We start from the raw sequence: 16079 nt of genomic DNA on the forward strand, positions 1-16079 counted from the left end.
TCTTTGTGAGTGAGATAAATCAACTGTGTTTAAGGGTCAATGCTTGTATTAGCTACAGAGTCATGTGTTTAAGTTGGTTAGTGTTCTTCTCTGAAACGGTCTATATCTGAATCACATTGTTTTTCAAACCAAAGATGGACTTGATTAGCACTATTATTGTGTGTATTCGGTTTTTTAGAGATCCAAAGCAACAATGTACCTGTAGATGATAAACCTTACCAAGGTATATTCTAAATCAAATTAGTAAAAAATATACCTGTACTTGTTTGGGGTATGAATTTTGTGTGAAGAATCGATGTCAAATGCGGCAATATGGACATATATATGATTTAGGAACATCAGACTTGTACGATTTATAAAAAGATAACTTCAGGGGGGGCTGGCAGCGAGGTCTGGAACCGAGTTTACATGATCGCCCCAGTTAAGAAATTTGGCCGAGTGAGACTGAGTACCAATTTTCCTTCAAAACAAATATGGCGGAGAATGCGGACATGGAAAGATGATGAGTTTTTGCTCGGTTTTACGTTTTACGGCGTCCAAACATCAAGAAAAGGTTTTGATGAACTTTTTTCATGAAATTTTTGGACATCAGGAGGCGTGATGTATGAACAGTTCATGAGTGACTTCGCTCATCGTGATTCCGCACCTTGGCAAGTTCAGTTATTTATAAGCTTCGTGAATTTTCGAGCGACCAGCCTCAGGGCAACCTGCTCCATCTCTTATATATTTTTTCACCTACGGTGGTATTAAGAACTCTCTGCTTTATCCTAAACATATGCTACGAGTTCATTATAGTATGAGTCTTGCAACAGTCATATGGGAATGTTCATTAAACCAATTTTGTACTTCGCTGTTCGTAAGTTTGTTTGTACACCGGGAGCCACAACAAATATTTGTGGGCGTAAATACAGAATACAGGGCTAATTTAGTAAAAGCCAGGTTAAACTTTTCAATCACTTTGCTTCACCTACACTGGGTCTGTCAGTATAAGCTATTTTTAATATCAAAAGGCTGCAGGGAAGTGCTTACTGAATCTTCAAAACCTTCGCTGGAATATCGTTTGTGTGATAATCGATAAATAGCTCCAACAGCAACACCGTATTTAGTAGTTTTATATTAGATAGTGACTTCGGTTTTAAGTACTTCCTTGAAATTGTTTGTACAAAAATTACCCCATAGTTTTGAATTATACTTGAATCTGAGTGTGGGGACAAGAGGTTAATCCAGTTGCTAATAAGAGTGAGTACATCAGAGAGGGGTATGCTCAGTATACATTGAGAAAATCCCTCAAAGGACTGAAGTATAAGAAACAGAAAAAAGAAAATTGAATGTTTTGCAAAGTTTATAAAGAGAATCAGAAGGACCTTGAAAAATGTACAACTTCAATTGTTTGTGTAAGTTATGAATCTGATTTACAAGTAAAATAAACAAGGTAAAATTGACTTTTTATCAACCATCAAAAGAAGTTATTGTCCCTTGAGCCCAATCCCCCCAGCAGTTCTTTCTACATACTACCCTTGGCTTATTTGGCCTAGATGGGTATGTGCTGCTTAGTTAGGGTGGTGACCATTTTACCCTTTAGAGTTTTGAACAGGGTGTCTGTTTGGGCTGTGAAGGTTGATGAAGAGCAGTCTGTAGTTACATTTTTGGTACCACAAATTTTTTCCCCAAGTTTTTCCATCTTTCTAAGTTTAAGACTAAGTTAATTCTGAATGCTAACTGAAGTGAATAAGTTTTATCAAATCAGGTCTCTTGGCATAAAAAGGGTGGGGGAAATGAACAATGTGTCCCACTACCCATACTCTCTTTCAGTGCAAGCCCAGGGAAATGATCTCACATTTTAATACCCTTTTACCACTTGTGTTAACAGCAAAGTCAGTGAAGGTCTATGGTCTCTGAAAAATGTTTTTGCCTGCCTCAACACAAGTTTCTAACTATTATTGTTGACTACAAAATTAATAATATTATCTTAATAATCATTTTACATTTTTTTCCAAGACATCCTTTGGTGTTTTGCATATCCACTAGTACAAGGTAATTTTTAAGTTGAGAGGGTTTGATTTCATTAACTACATTTTTATACAGACACAAACTAACCTGGCAGGTTGATGTCTAAAAGTGTAAAAAATTACATGCAACTGTATAACAAAAACTGATCATTGTGGCCAAAGGAAAGGCAAAAATAGAAATGTCACCATTTTCCTGACTTTATACATTCCCTTGGAAGCATATTTAGCCAGATGTAGTCCTTGTCAAAACATGCCAACTTGAAGATTTCTTTTCTGAACTTAGGTAATCTTTTTTAAACCATAATCTTGTTGCAAGGGGTAGTGTAGTTTCTAAAATTTATAATTTTTCCCTCTTTTTTTGCTACAAAACACACCTGAATTAGGACTCAAACTGAAGGCAGTGTAGTAACTGCTGTCATGAAAAGAGAATTCCAAACACACAAGATAATTACCCTTTCCTCTGCCTAAGATTCAGTTGTTAGAAACTACGGTAAAGTTTAAATTAAATCGCACGAAGAAAAGAACTTAATTTATCAACATGTGCAAAATCAAGAGAGAATGATCTCTTGGCAAAATTTATTTAGCTTCTAGTACATAAAGAAATACATGAACTACGAGATTTGACCATGCCACTCAATCATCCAACGCAACTCTGCCAGGATAAGTTCACAATCAAGGATGTAGAACTGAGAATCTCAATCATCATTTCTTGTCGTCTTAAAGGTGTAGTGAAGCCGTAAACAACTCTCAGCTGAACTCTGACAACTCTTCTACTCAACCACACGCCAGTCACCGCACTTTTTTTAATACCACGAAGAATTAATTTTGGGCCTTTCGATTGAAAATATAAACTCTTCTACATACGTATTGGAGGGTTGGTCCTTCTTTTACTCTTGCAATTCGTGGGTCGTCTAAACAGAAGCAAACCATCAAAAGGTCGGGCATCGAGAAACATGTTCACTGGTCTCGTTCTTACCGTAGTAAACTGGGCCGCATTTAATGACAAACGCAAGACCAGAAGAAAGGAAAACGTAAGCTCCACATTATCGCAGAACAAAACGAAGAAACCAATGACCAACGGGACCAAACGCAACTTCACTTCACACTGCCGAATCGCTGCGAAGAAGCTGCTAAGACGAACTTGTTTTCCCAATCCGTTCCGCGCATGCTCGCTACAGTTTTCGGATGATTGACAGATTTCTTAACTGGGGCGATCATGGAAAGCCGAAAAGCGGCAAGATCAAAGGCCGTCGCCAGCCCCCCCTGGATAACTTTATATTGATTAATAAAATTCAGTATTTAAAACTGGTTAATTATTTATTAGTTGCAGGAAAAGTATATTTTAGACTTTTTTATCTGTTTTGCTCTGACAAATTTCTTACACTGGACAAAAAGCAAAAAGGACTGAGCATTTTAGCAGTCTGTAAGCTTTTGCACTGCTGGCAGCTGCTCTCTGAATGTCAGTATTAGGAGTGCAAGCCGGAGGGGGACGGGGAGGGGGAGGGGGGTCTCACATATGAAAGGGGCAGGGATGCCGGTCAAGGACCTAAAAAGAAAAAAAGTAAACCAGTGAAATAAATCTATTAAATTATTAAACTGATCTTTTTAATCCATCCATACCAAACAAAAGAAATCAAACATTCAGTTCCATTTTCATTAATAACTTAACTTTTGAGCTAAGTAAATTCAATTCTAATTCTACGGGGTAATTAAAAAAACATTCGATTTTACTTTTTTGTTCAAGTTCCGTCATATCTTTCCTTAAGGAGGCTCAAAAGGGTTTTTCGTTGCTGTAGTGTTTGATTATACAGTGTATGTCGCCAAACTATAAGTATTTTGCAACTATTGTTGGGCTATAATTTAAGAGTACTTGTGACATCATATCAGTTACCATAGCAATGCATCAGATCCACAAAATGGTCCTCTAAATTTCAGTTAGTGTAAATTATCTGACAAACTAATTCAGTGACCTACCGTTTTTATTTCTTGGTTGGAAAGCTCAATAAGTTCTTTAACTACTCAGGCAGTATAACAAAAACGTTATCTGCACCCTTTTTTCGTTATAAGAATATTGAGGCTGAAATTTGTTAAGAATAAACCCGAGGATGAGATTTGGAAAAGAGTATAATTTTGTGTGGGAAAAATCTGTAAATACAATACAATTATATGTTTTTAAATAAACTGTATAAAATTCTTCCTTTTTTGTAAATCTATCTATCTATCTGTTTGTCTGTCTGTCTATCTGCCTGTCTACATAGTTTCAGCACTTGGCAAACTCCACGTTGACTTATGGCTGTTTATGTGTGTGGCCTCATACACCATCATGCAAAGCCGGCCACTTGCTGAATTGATTCATTCACCCACGAATTCCAACTGGTTTGAATTTGTGGGACATGTCCCTGCGACTTGTCCGTCAACAACTTGGCAAGTGAATTAGTAAAATAGGAGTTTTTTTAAACCAATCACAGTCGAGGATATTGTAATTTTTATGATCAGGTCTGAAATTGGGTTAGGAAAATCACAGATTTTGGTCTGAAATAGGCTAAAGGCCGATTCACACGAGGGGTTTTGCTCCAGGAGCATGCTCCCGGAGCAAAACCCCTTGTGTGTACCAATGATTTGATAAGTGCAATTCATCCTCGGGAGCAGAATTTCCACCCTGCAACATGCTCCACAATATTAAACCGGTTAAATATGAGGGAGCAAGCTCCTGGGGCAAATTGAACAAACTTGAAAACGTTCCCTTGTGTGTACTAGTCGTGCAAATTGACCCTGGAGCATGCTCCCGGAGCAAAACCCCTCGTGCGTATAGGCCTTAAGGGTTTCAGGAAGCGTACCGCACACCCCCCACCCAATTTTTCTGGAAGTACCCCCACCCCCGGGTAAATACATTTGCGTTGCACGCCTGCTATCATGCAGTAAGGCTCGCAAAAGTCTGCCGAAATTGGAGGCTATAATCCCAGAAGAATAAAAAATCCTGCGAGTGATTACTATTTTGGAGAAGGATATTTAACATTCTTACAAGCCTCTACATTTGGAGTTGGTGGGTGGGAGTTGGAGTTGGTTGGGGTGGGGGTCGGTGATCTTTTATATAACTAAGGCAGATTAAAAATGTGTCCCTCCCCGAAAGTACGTGTATCCAAAAGTTACCCCCCCCCCCCCCCAGTTTATGCCACTGGCCCAAAATTTTACCCCCCTCCTCCCCCTACAGAGAATGTCGATTGTAAAATAGCCTTCTTGCAGATCTTCGAAGTTCAGCTCTTCTTTCCTTGCCACCAGCGTTCTTTAGTGTGCTCGGCTGGATCCAGTTCGTCCTGATAGAAACTCAAAGAGTGCGTGACGGCAAAGTGTTTTAATTTTTCTTAGGCAAACATTGCAGTGAAAGTTGCGAGGAGCCGCTACATTACTTATTAAATAGTTTTCCAGTCCGATTCCTTCAGCAACAACTTGAATAGATTTATGCTGGATTTTATGTAACTCGGCACGGGTCGTTGCAACTTTCAAGGAAGATTCCTTCGATGGACGACTGCGTTTGAACTTTTTTATAGTACCTTTACTTTAGATTGCTTTAGGAAAACAAAAGAAAAACAGTGTGAGAAATACGACTAGAATACTAGCCTGTTCCAGGCTCCGAGATGGTGGTGGAAAGTCGTTCAGTAATAAGAAATGCGAAAAACGCGCGGGGGCTGGGGAGAGACAGGGCGGCGGAGCCTGTACGCATTTTTTTAACGGCCTGTTCCGGTATATCAGCTCCTGATATACCCTCTGATTGGTCAATTGTGACAGTTAACATCATCACCTAGTAGCGTGGTCATCAGTTTGTCATCACCAAGATGGCTAACGTGAATCGCGCGTGTGATCTTCATGAATCCCCGTTGTCTTGTGCTTTAGACGAGTGTCTGCGACTCGGCTCGCGGTAAAGATGTTTTCGGTATTATGCTCACCGGTTTCGGCAAAACTTTAATCTTTCAGCTATTCCCACGTTTGGCTAAAGCTGCTCTAACCCTAGAAACTCTACGATAATAGTCGTTTCGCCGCTGATATCTATAATGCGAGACCAAGTGGAACAACTGAAGAAGCTTGGTTTTTCGGCCGCAGCTATTTGGCATCGGTGAAGAGGGAGAGGAGGACGAGAAGAAAGCGAGAGAAGGAAAGTGCGAAATTGTTTTCGGTATACCGGAGTCCTGGTTGATTACAAAGTGGCAATAACAAAACAGTCCAAAGACTGTTAAGCTTATTCCGCTGTTACCAAGGGAGAAACTACGCGCTCCAGTCAAAAGACTCACACTATTTTAAGAGAAACACTATTAAGCTGGAGTTTACTAAGCCACAATGCAATTCTCCTTAGTTGATGTAGCTTAAGTTTAAGCTGCACTTCATTCTTATAATTCTGGATCTGTAAATCACTATCCGAGCTGGGCCCAGCGTGATACAACATTGCAGAAAAATATTACATTAATTCACGGACTAAAGAAAATCACTTAGTTAGTCAGATCCAGAAGGCACTTTGGAGAAAATTAAAACCCTTATTCAGCCGCAATAAAAAGCTTTACGCTTCAAAAGAGGTCAAAGAAAATGCTCTCTCATCAGAGGGCAATTCCTGTCGACCAGAAACAACCGTCACAGTAAATCGATATGTGTGCCGTGACCTCTCAGTGTGAAACTAGCGGCTAAAGTCACATTTGCTCAGTGACAATGTAGAACCTTCCAGAGCATGACCTACCCAACAGAGGAAAAAACTTACCGCCCCCTTTCATTGCTATAAACTAGAGCCAAAAAAACGGATGCTCTCACAGGATAACGAATTCGAAGACATAAATTTCCACACATCGCACAAGGAGTTCGCGTCGCGTGCAATTCTCACGCGAGAAACTTGAGAATGATTGTAGCTAACTGAAGTGTTAACAGTTTTGACAGGCAAATCCAGACGTGACAAAATTGGGCGGAAGAGGGTCGTTAAAGAAATGCTAACAGGCTCTCTCTCCCATTTTTCCCGCCGCCACCGCCCCCTTTCCCAAGTCGCGCCTGTCTTATTTTCGCTTTGCTCGTTTTAATACGTTCCCACTATACTATCTGAGAGCCTGGCACAGGCTACTAGAATACGTGCATCGCGGCCAGACTTATTTGACAGCTAGTCATTCACAGTTGCGTTATTTTTGTTATTTTTTTAATTAGTAGGCGGGATGGCGAAAAGAATGGCTTCCTTGCAGGCGTTCCCCTCCTCCCTCCTCCCTCGCGCGTGGTCTCGCGCCCTAATTCCCTTCCCCTCGCGCCGTAATTCCCTTCCCCTTCCCTTTCGAACGCCTGCCACGCAGGCTAGTAGCCTGCGAGCAAGCTTTCCTGTATGGGCAAGCGAAGCGTGCCTCGCGAGAACGCGCGAGCGAGGGGCCGAGGAAAAGACATCCTCGGAGACCCAGGGGCAGTTAGTCGGGTCGATAAAATGTTGGTGGTGAAAGTTTACAGTAAATTTTCACCACGAACATTTTATCGACCCGACTAACTGCCCCTGGGTCCCCGAGGATGAGGAAAAGAGAGCTTGCAACGATCTCTCATAAATTTTCTTTTCCACTTAGGAGACCCCGGGACTCCGCAAAGCGTGAAAACTGTCACCGCAAACGTGCCGCAGATTAAAAAAGTGACAACCGTCTGTCAAGTAAGTTCAGACAGCCGAGGGCGCGTAGAATTATTTGTTTATAAATCGCTTTCGCAACAGTATCAAAGCAATGTTTTTAATCACTGGTATGTGTTTTTTTTTTTCACGGAGACATCGAACTTCGACGTGTCCGCTCGGATAAGAGCTCATTACTTTGATTCTCGTTTCGTTTACTTTTGAAAAGTCGTCCATACTGCAGTGTACAAGACTACTCCCCAATGATCGCAATCACCAGCAAAAACATCATATGTATATTGTCCGTCTGGAACTGGAGAAAAGCGTTTTCCTGCACTTGGTTCTCTTAAGGTTTACTCCAGTTGCTTCCAACTCTTTCTCTTTTCCTTCTGCACGGTCAAGCTACGCAGCTACACTGTCAAGTACATGTTTCTGAACTTTTCTACCCAGTAGAATTCAATCAGGCGAAGAAACCGATGTTGGAAGACAGCGCTTTAATCACTCTTCACTCTCACTCTCCCGGTTTTCAGAACTAAACAAGGCGCTAGGCTCGATTACCAGCCGCTGCTCGGGAAAATGAGCCCACACTCATTCAAAAGTCATTTGGGTGGGTAAGGGAGCGCTAGATGCAATTTTGAGCCAAATAAATAAGAAAATTGGAGACCGGTTTCACTTCCAGTGATATCGGAGACGCCTAAATTATCAATTTTCCAATTACGTCACAGACAAGGTCAACGGGTCACGCGTCCAGCCGTCTCTCTTCGGGGAGGATCAAAGACCGGACCCGGGAGACGGCGGAAATCGAGCCTAACAAGGCGCTTGACACAAATGAATACAACCGATGAAGAGTTTTCATTTTCCTTCCACAAGAACTAAAAACTCGGACCGATTTATCCTCGGCACGCAATATTCCTTTTTGCGAGAATTACATCAAACGAGCCCGTCTGAGGGCTGAAACAAGTTCTCGGTACCAATCTGATCCCCCTGAACACCAAATTTGACACAAAGACGAAGCGGGTGTCAGCCTGGCCTGTTATCAATCAACTTTGAATTCCGGAACGTCATTTTTCAGCCATTGTTATTTCCCTTCGTCTGCATTCAATTTTTTTTTGCTCTTGTCCCGGCTTTCTAGACGAACCTCGCGAGGAAACGCTTGCTACGCAGGCTAGGTGAAGTACAAATGAAAATTTATAAGGGATTGTTGCAAGCTCTCCTTCCCTGCCCCTCGCGGCTTCGCCGCTCGCTCGCGCGTTCCGCGAGACTCGTTTCACTCGCCCAAATACGAGATCTTGCTCGTAGGCTATTGCTTCGGTTCTTTGACGTCGTCTTGCCTCAAGGATGTTGCGAGCCGTTAAGTTTCTTTCAGTTTCAGGAAGATTTTCCCTTCGCATTTTCTTTTGTTTCGAATCTCTCCTCGCCGAAATTTGCACCCAGTACATACACCGGTATCGAAATTTGAAAACTCGCCAGTGTTCATGTTGTGTAAATTTGCAATTCTTTTACAAGAACAAATTTTGACAATTTGTCCTACATGTTGGGGATTGCTGAGCGTTGCGTTACATATTACGTCATTTTCATTGTCAATACTCTTGTTGATAACGGCTCTCGACGTGTAGAGACCAAAATCGAGTTCAATGTTGATTATGATGAATGGGTTCATTATGTGAACCTTTTATCGACTTTTGTGAACCTTTTACCGACTTATTAACAAGTTGCGGTTCAAAGGGTTCATTAGAGAGATTTAGCAACGAGGACGGCAACGGCAACGAAAACGTCACTTCAAAATATTTCTTCTCGTTCTTCTGACTCTTTCATGATTATGCCAAATTGTTTCACATGGAAAATGCTGAGGAACTGTTTAGGGTCTAAATTTCTAGGAACGGCGTTCAAGTGAAAAAAAAGAAGCAAAGATTTACCGTCATGCGCTCACGTTCTCGAAAAAACCTAAAAATTGGTCATTTGACGTTGTTGTTTTGCAGAGGACGACAAAGAAATGACAAAACTTTAAAACGTGCGTGCAGAGTTATTATTTTTGCTCATTAACCCATTCGCACCTGAACCGCCAGTAACCGCCCGTGCGGATCCAGGTCCTTTCTACCCTTTGTGACGTCATCAGTTTTAACGGTCAAGGACAACTTTCTTCGCTAACTTGTGCAGAGTGAAGATATCTTTCAAACCATACCAGAATAAACACAATTCAGTCAAGGACACCGGAGAAAGAAGCAAAAAAACCACGTGACATTGACCTGAAAATCTCCATGAAAATCACCTAATCCCAAGATCCTAAAAGCTTTCCTAAAAACTCTTCCCACCAAAATGAAGCCTACTAAATGTCCAGCAAGAGAAAAAAAATGAGGCAAGAAAAGGGAAAAAAGAAGGGAGGAGAGAAAGCGAAAAGTAAAAGTCAAGACTGCTGTGTCACTTTTAAACCCAAAATCTCGAAATTTTGCTTTCTGCGCATGCCCGAACTTCGCAAGCTAATATTTTGCATCTGGATCAGAAGGCCGCGAAGTGTACGACCTGTAAACCGGTTTGTGGTAAGTCTTAGCTCTTTATAGCACGACAGTGACCAGAAAACCACTCGACTAGCTTCAAAACGCGTTTTTCGGCAAAATCTCCAGGAGCGAATGGGTTAAGCCTTTTATTTTGTGGCGTTGCCGTTGCCGTTGCCGTACGCGTCCTCTTTGTTAAATCTCTCTATTATGGTCACGGATGCATAAACTGTTGTATTTTGCACTAATTATTCTGCAAAGTTGTAACTGGACAGCTGGCTGTAATCGGACAGGTACATGAGCCAATGATTTTAAGTCCTCTCCACTAAATCCACCAAACACAAAATTGATTACAATCACTATGGTAACCAATTTACAAGACTGACTTTGTAAAATTGTGGAGAGGTTTAGTCTTCGGTGACTGTTTTCAACGAAACTTAACAGACAATTTGCAAGCTATTTTCCATATTTTTAATTATGACATTTAAAAATGACTATTAAAGGCTCTTTTTCAATTGAAAATTTTACTTTTGTGGAAAATTATAATTGTTACGATTAATTGGTAACAGGACATCATCAACAAAAGATTCTTGAAACAGCTGAACAAGTCAACAGTGATACAACCACTTTCCTGCTCAATTCATTTTTGCCAGATTTGTGTCTTATTTATAATGGTAATAGGACTGAGTGGAGTCCAATTCAGTCTGTAATCATACTCGTAATTAACAAATCAGACTCCCGCTGCGCGGTCGTCCAATTTTGTTAATCACTCGTATGATCAGAATGAATTGGACTCCACTCAGTCCTATTATCATTATAAATAAGACACAAATCTAGATCTGGCAAAAATGAATTGAGCAGGAAAGTGGTTGTACCACTGTTGACTTGTTCAGCTGTTTCAAGAATTTTTTGTTGCATGGATGTGACGAGATAATCTAGCAGTGCCTGGGGTATCTTGTTGAAGAATGTTCATTTGTGGGGGAAGGGATCCAAATGAATTTCTTTCCAATGCATGCATCGGACTTCAATCTTTGACCATTTAGCTTCAGGCTATTTAGTTATAATTTGTTATTTTGGAAATGGACGAAACATGGTGGTCTCAATTCAATTTAATTCAAACTCTCACAAATGGTTGGTGCTCTGGACTGCACATCAAGCAGTCTAATCTGGTTTGTTCTTGGGCAAGACACTTTACTCTCGCAGTGCCTCTCACCACCCAGATGTACAATTGGTACTTGGTGAGCTTACCGTGTAACAGACCAGCATCCCATCTAGGACTGCAAGGAGAGCTCAGGAGAAATACTCCTTCTCACCCTACTCTTCCAACAACAGCATAAGCTGCACTGTTTTGAAGAGAATTGTTACGGGACTTGTTGTCAATCTGTTACGGGGCTTTTCGGGATTGTCTCTTTTGGGGGAATTAACTTCTGAAGGAAAACTTGGCAGACCAGTCTTGACTTCAAATGAGGTTTTAATAGGTCTTGACCGCCTGGCCGTCAGCTAACACTCTCTTACTCTACACTAAAAACCACGCTACCAATAGAACGCAAGACGCTACAATCTACGCAGTGATTGGTCAAAAGCAGGTTCTATTCAAAAAGCGGTAACCTTTCGGTATCCTTTGACGGATTAGCGCCGATTCCGCGTTTCGCTAACTGTGTTACGTCTCACTCTATCTTTAATGATTAACCGGACCTAAGTCAATGCAAAACCAACCGAGAGGTGTTTCAATACCAATCACTGAGCGTACTGGTCTTCGTTCGCTGACCTGTAATAGTTGACTTGTAGCGTGCGAGAGCTGCTATCAATTCAGTACAAACTTGTCGGAACGTGATCTCATTTCGGGAACGGATTACAAACGGTGAAAAGCTTATTGTTACAGCATGTTAATTAAGAAAGTAATTAAACAAACTAATTAAAGTGTTCCTGGTTCGCTGTAGAGCGAACTAAAGCAGTTCCACAGTTCTTGCTGGCAAACAGGCCAGGATGATTCTTACAAACCGGTAACTTAGCTAAAGTACTTAATTACAGCTTCATTATTGCTAGGAGAGATGACCAGGCTGTGGTGCTAGCATTACGTGCCACTCGTGGTTCCAGAGCAACCTAAGTAATTGCTCGGGTTAAGAGAACAAAAGTTGTTTACGGCTTTTGCGGTAGAAATAATCAAGTTGGCCCGCCATTATGTCCAGTATAAAGCCAACAAAAAGGAAGACTTTGGGAACACACGAAACTTCTCGTGAGGGCTTTCTAAACACGTCCACTTGTGCTACCATTTGGAATGGGACGCGTTGCTTAGGAACAGCCTGGTACATCACATGTTGATAACTTTCCTACCTTAAGATCACGTTCTTGGGAGCTTAAGCACGGTCACCTCATTAAACCCCAGTTTTAAACTTTAAGTATCAAAAAAATCAACAAAATAGAATAAGCCAAATCATCAAACACTCGAATATAAAACATTCACTCGTATAAAATAAGCCAAATCATCGAAATTGGCGGGAATAGTAAAATATGTAAAAATGCAGGCTAACAGAATCACTTGGCTGGGCACAGATTCTACCTTACCCTCACTGTCAAAAGTCTCCTCTAGTAGGGTTGAAATTTGTTTGAAAAAATATGATTACTTATTTTTAAATGTGTAGGTTGTAAAATATCTATTAGGCCATAAGGCTACCTACTAGTCCATGCAAGCACTTACAATTGTTGTGGCTTGCCAAAAGAGTTTTGCTATTCAAGTTTGCTACCACCTTCTATCAATAGACCCTCTACAACGATGGCATCACAACTGATCATGAATTCGACTCAAAGATGACTTTGAACAGAAAGTCAGCATAGACCGGTACTAGAACCTAGTGCCTTCATGGACCCCATGGAGTAATGTTGTAATCAGTTAGGCTATTATGTGTTACAAACCTACTAAGTAACTGAATATACATAAATGTATCTGGTTTGCTAGTATGCTGAACTTGAAAGCTTTTGTCCTACTAATGCACAAAAAACATGCTTTAAAAACATTATTTTTTTATACGTTTATATGTACCTATGAGGGATTGAACTGCTAAAAACAAACGTCGATTTTTATTGATTGATTATTAGTTCATCGTTGCAAAAAAGTGACTAAATCTGCTATGATCACACTGTTAATCTTCTTACTTAAATTTTACTCACAATTTGTTGTCACATAGTGTAAGCTCTAATAAGCAAACAAAATAAGCAAGTACACATGGAGAAAAAAGAAATGATAAAAAAACCCAGTTTCTAAAAGCTTATGATGATTAAAATAGGCTAAAAGCATAGGGTTTGATGTTTTCCATATCATGAAGGCTAAGATTAGTAACAATATTGTCAAAATTGAAATAGTGCAAAAAGTGCAGCTGGTTATTCGGGAAACTTTATAAGCTTTACATGCTAATTATACACTTACTAAAATTTTGATACTGTAGTGGTGGTAGAATTTCAAAGAAAAAAAAGCTACAGGTATAACAATGATTACGTAAATGATTCAAACTTTTACTGCATGTGAATATCATCTATAATCTACTGTAGTTGGCTAGCAAAAGAAATATGGAAGATTTTTTTCAGTTTTCACAGATCTTGAAGCAATTCAGACAAGAATAGTCTCCATCCTGAATTGAATGAAGCAAATTTTATAGTAATAATGCATCTCAAGCACTAATGCTTTAAAGTAGCGAGGATTTAACTTTCTTGAAATTAGAAATGCACCTAATATAAACTTTCTGATGATACATACTTGTACTTAATGCTGACTTGGTAATAATTTTGTCCACAATTTGCTAGTAATAATTGAAAATTGATAATGAACCGCGCTTCCCTCTTATGCTGGATTTTATGTCTTCACTCTTAGTATAGCGAAAGAACCCTGACGATGCGAAGTAAAGGCTTTTGCTTACAAGGAGCACTTCCGTCAGCTGCCAGATCTTTGCCAGGGATTACCTCTGTTATGTACTTACCGTTCATCCCGTCCTTACCCACAAGGTGCACCTCTAGGTTTTTCTTTAGGTCAAAATGAGCACTGTCCACTCTTTTGATTAGAATGGAGATGTCAGCCATCCTGCGTTCCTGGCAGTTAGCGCAGTTGCTTCTGCTCCACCTGGACAGAACACCGCGCTGTCCCAGATAGTATAGCTTTCCAGTAGTTGCTCTGTAGAACACTTGCACAAGGAAAGATCCTGAAATCTTGTCCTTGCTGACATCCAAGACCTGAATAAAATCTTCCAAACGGCAATGCAGTCCCTTTATTTCAAAGTCGAAAGGAGCATGTGGTAACATGGGCATGCCAGGAAAACATTCCTGCATTTCAGGAAGTTGAGTAAGGTCAAATATCAGTCGGAGGCGTTGGGGACCTGTGGCACTTCTCTTTTTCTTTTTCCGTTCAAAATCTTCCAGCTCAGAACGAATGCCCTCCACGCGTTTATGTAGCAGGGAGATCGTCTTTACTTCTTCAGGTTCAGGCCAGTCTTGTCGATCCAGCGAGCCAATGGAGTAATCATAACCAAGCTGACTGACAATGTCGATGCAATCGAGGGATTTTCGAGGGACACCGTACTCATCTTGAAACGGGTAAAGAATGGTATTCTCGTTTAGCTTTTGGCCCCATGTCTGGTAGGGAGTAGCACCTTGCCTGCTGTTCGAGATGCCTTGGTCATTTTCATCACTGTTGTCAATGGTGAATGGTCCCGGATTCGTCTTCTTATGCTTCTTCTGCCAGACCGAAAGCATGCGATCAATGTTGCTGTGATGCAAGAAGAAAACTGGGTCGTACGCAGCCACCTCGTTCGCACCCATGTCACCATTTGCTCCGTGAATTGGACCAAGCAACTTGACGTTGCCCTGGGCATCCTCTTTGACGCTTCCATCTTTATTAATTTCCGGTTGTGTGAATCCACCTACGGCCAAATGTAGATCATTATGTGGCTGCTCAATTGAAGCAAATGAACCAAGCTTATCACAACCAGCACTTGTCGTGTTTGAGAATGGATTGTACTCTTGTGTCTCAAGGCAACGTTCAAACTGCTCGGCAACACCCATAACTAGTTCACACGCTTCAGGTGGTTTACATACTTCACCTGTGTTACCACCAAGTAGCCAGCGCTTGATGTTTTCTTGTAAAAGGGGTATCGCATCTTCCTCTTTGATACTGGCATTGTGACGGTCTGCGGCTTCCTTAGCAGCATCAGGATTTCGGATGCCCGAGTATGGATACCTGCAGGTGTCATAGCCAACTTCTTTCTGATAAAACTTGCTATTTACATCAAAGCTTGGAACATCTTCTTTCTTGTTTGGAACATAATCATTAATGGGCATGGGCAGCGTGAATTTGAACAGGGGATTTGACACACTCTTCCCACCAATTTTCACCTTCTTGTGTGTGACGATGTCGGGCAGACCTTTCTTCTTGGTTTCTTCGCTTGATTCATCCCAGTAGTGCAATGCCACTCGTTCTTTCCCCTTTTCCAGTACTGACTGCAGTGCCTGTTCTAAACGATGGCAATAAAGTCGGTGCCAAAATGGGAAGAGAACATTGGCATGTTGGCAGTAGCCACCCCACATTGTCTCCAGTTCTCGAACCTTATCGTTACTAGTGCCACTGGAGTCCTTCTTACTTTCATCCCCAAGCAGTGGAACTTCACGGTATTTGAATGGCATGCCATGGTATGATGCTATTGACCAGAATGAGTTCGGATTAGTTGGTGGCAGGTCCATAATTAGTTTCCATGCCGTGAGAAAGTCCTCCTTCTTTTGAGTATTACATGGCTCATCTAGTTCACGAAGAGACAGTCGAATACAAGATTTTCTGTAAGACCCCAGTAAAAATATTTTGTGATCACAGAGTGATCACAAATCACGCCCGTGATCACGGGTGTGATCACTCCTTTTAGCGTGATCACAAAAAAGGAAGGCGTGATAAATGCGTGATTAGAGTGATCACACCCGTGATCACTCCTTTTT

Source organism: Porites lutea, chromosome 11, assembly GCF_958299795.1.
Source record: "Porites lutea chromosome 11, jaPorLute2.1, whole genome shotgun sequence".
Taxonomy (NCBI): Eukaryota; Metazoa; Cnidaria; class Anthozoa; order Scleractinia; family Poritidae; genus Porites; species Porites lutea.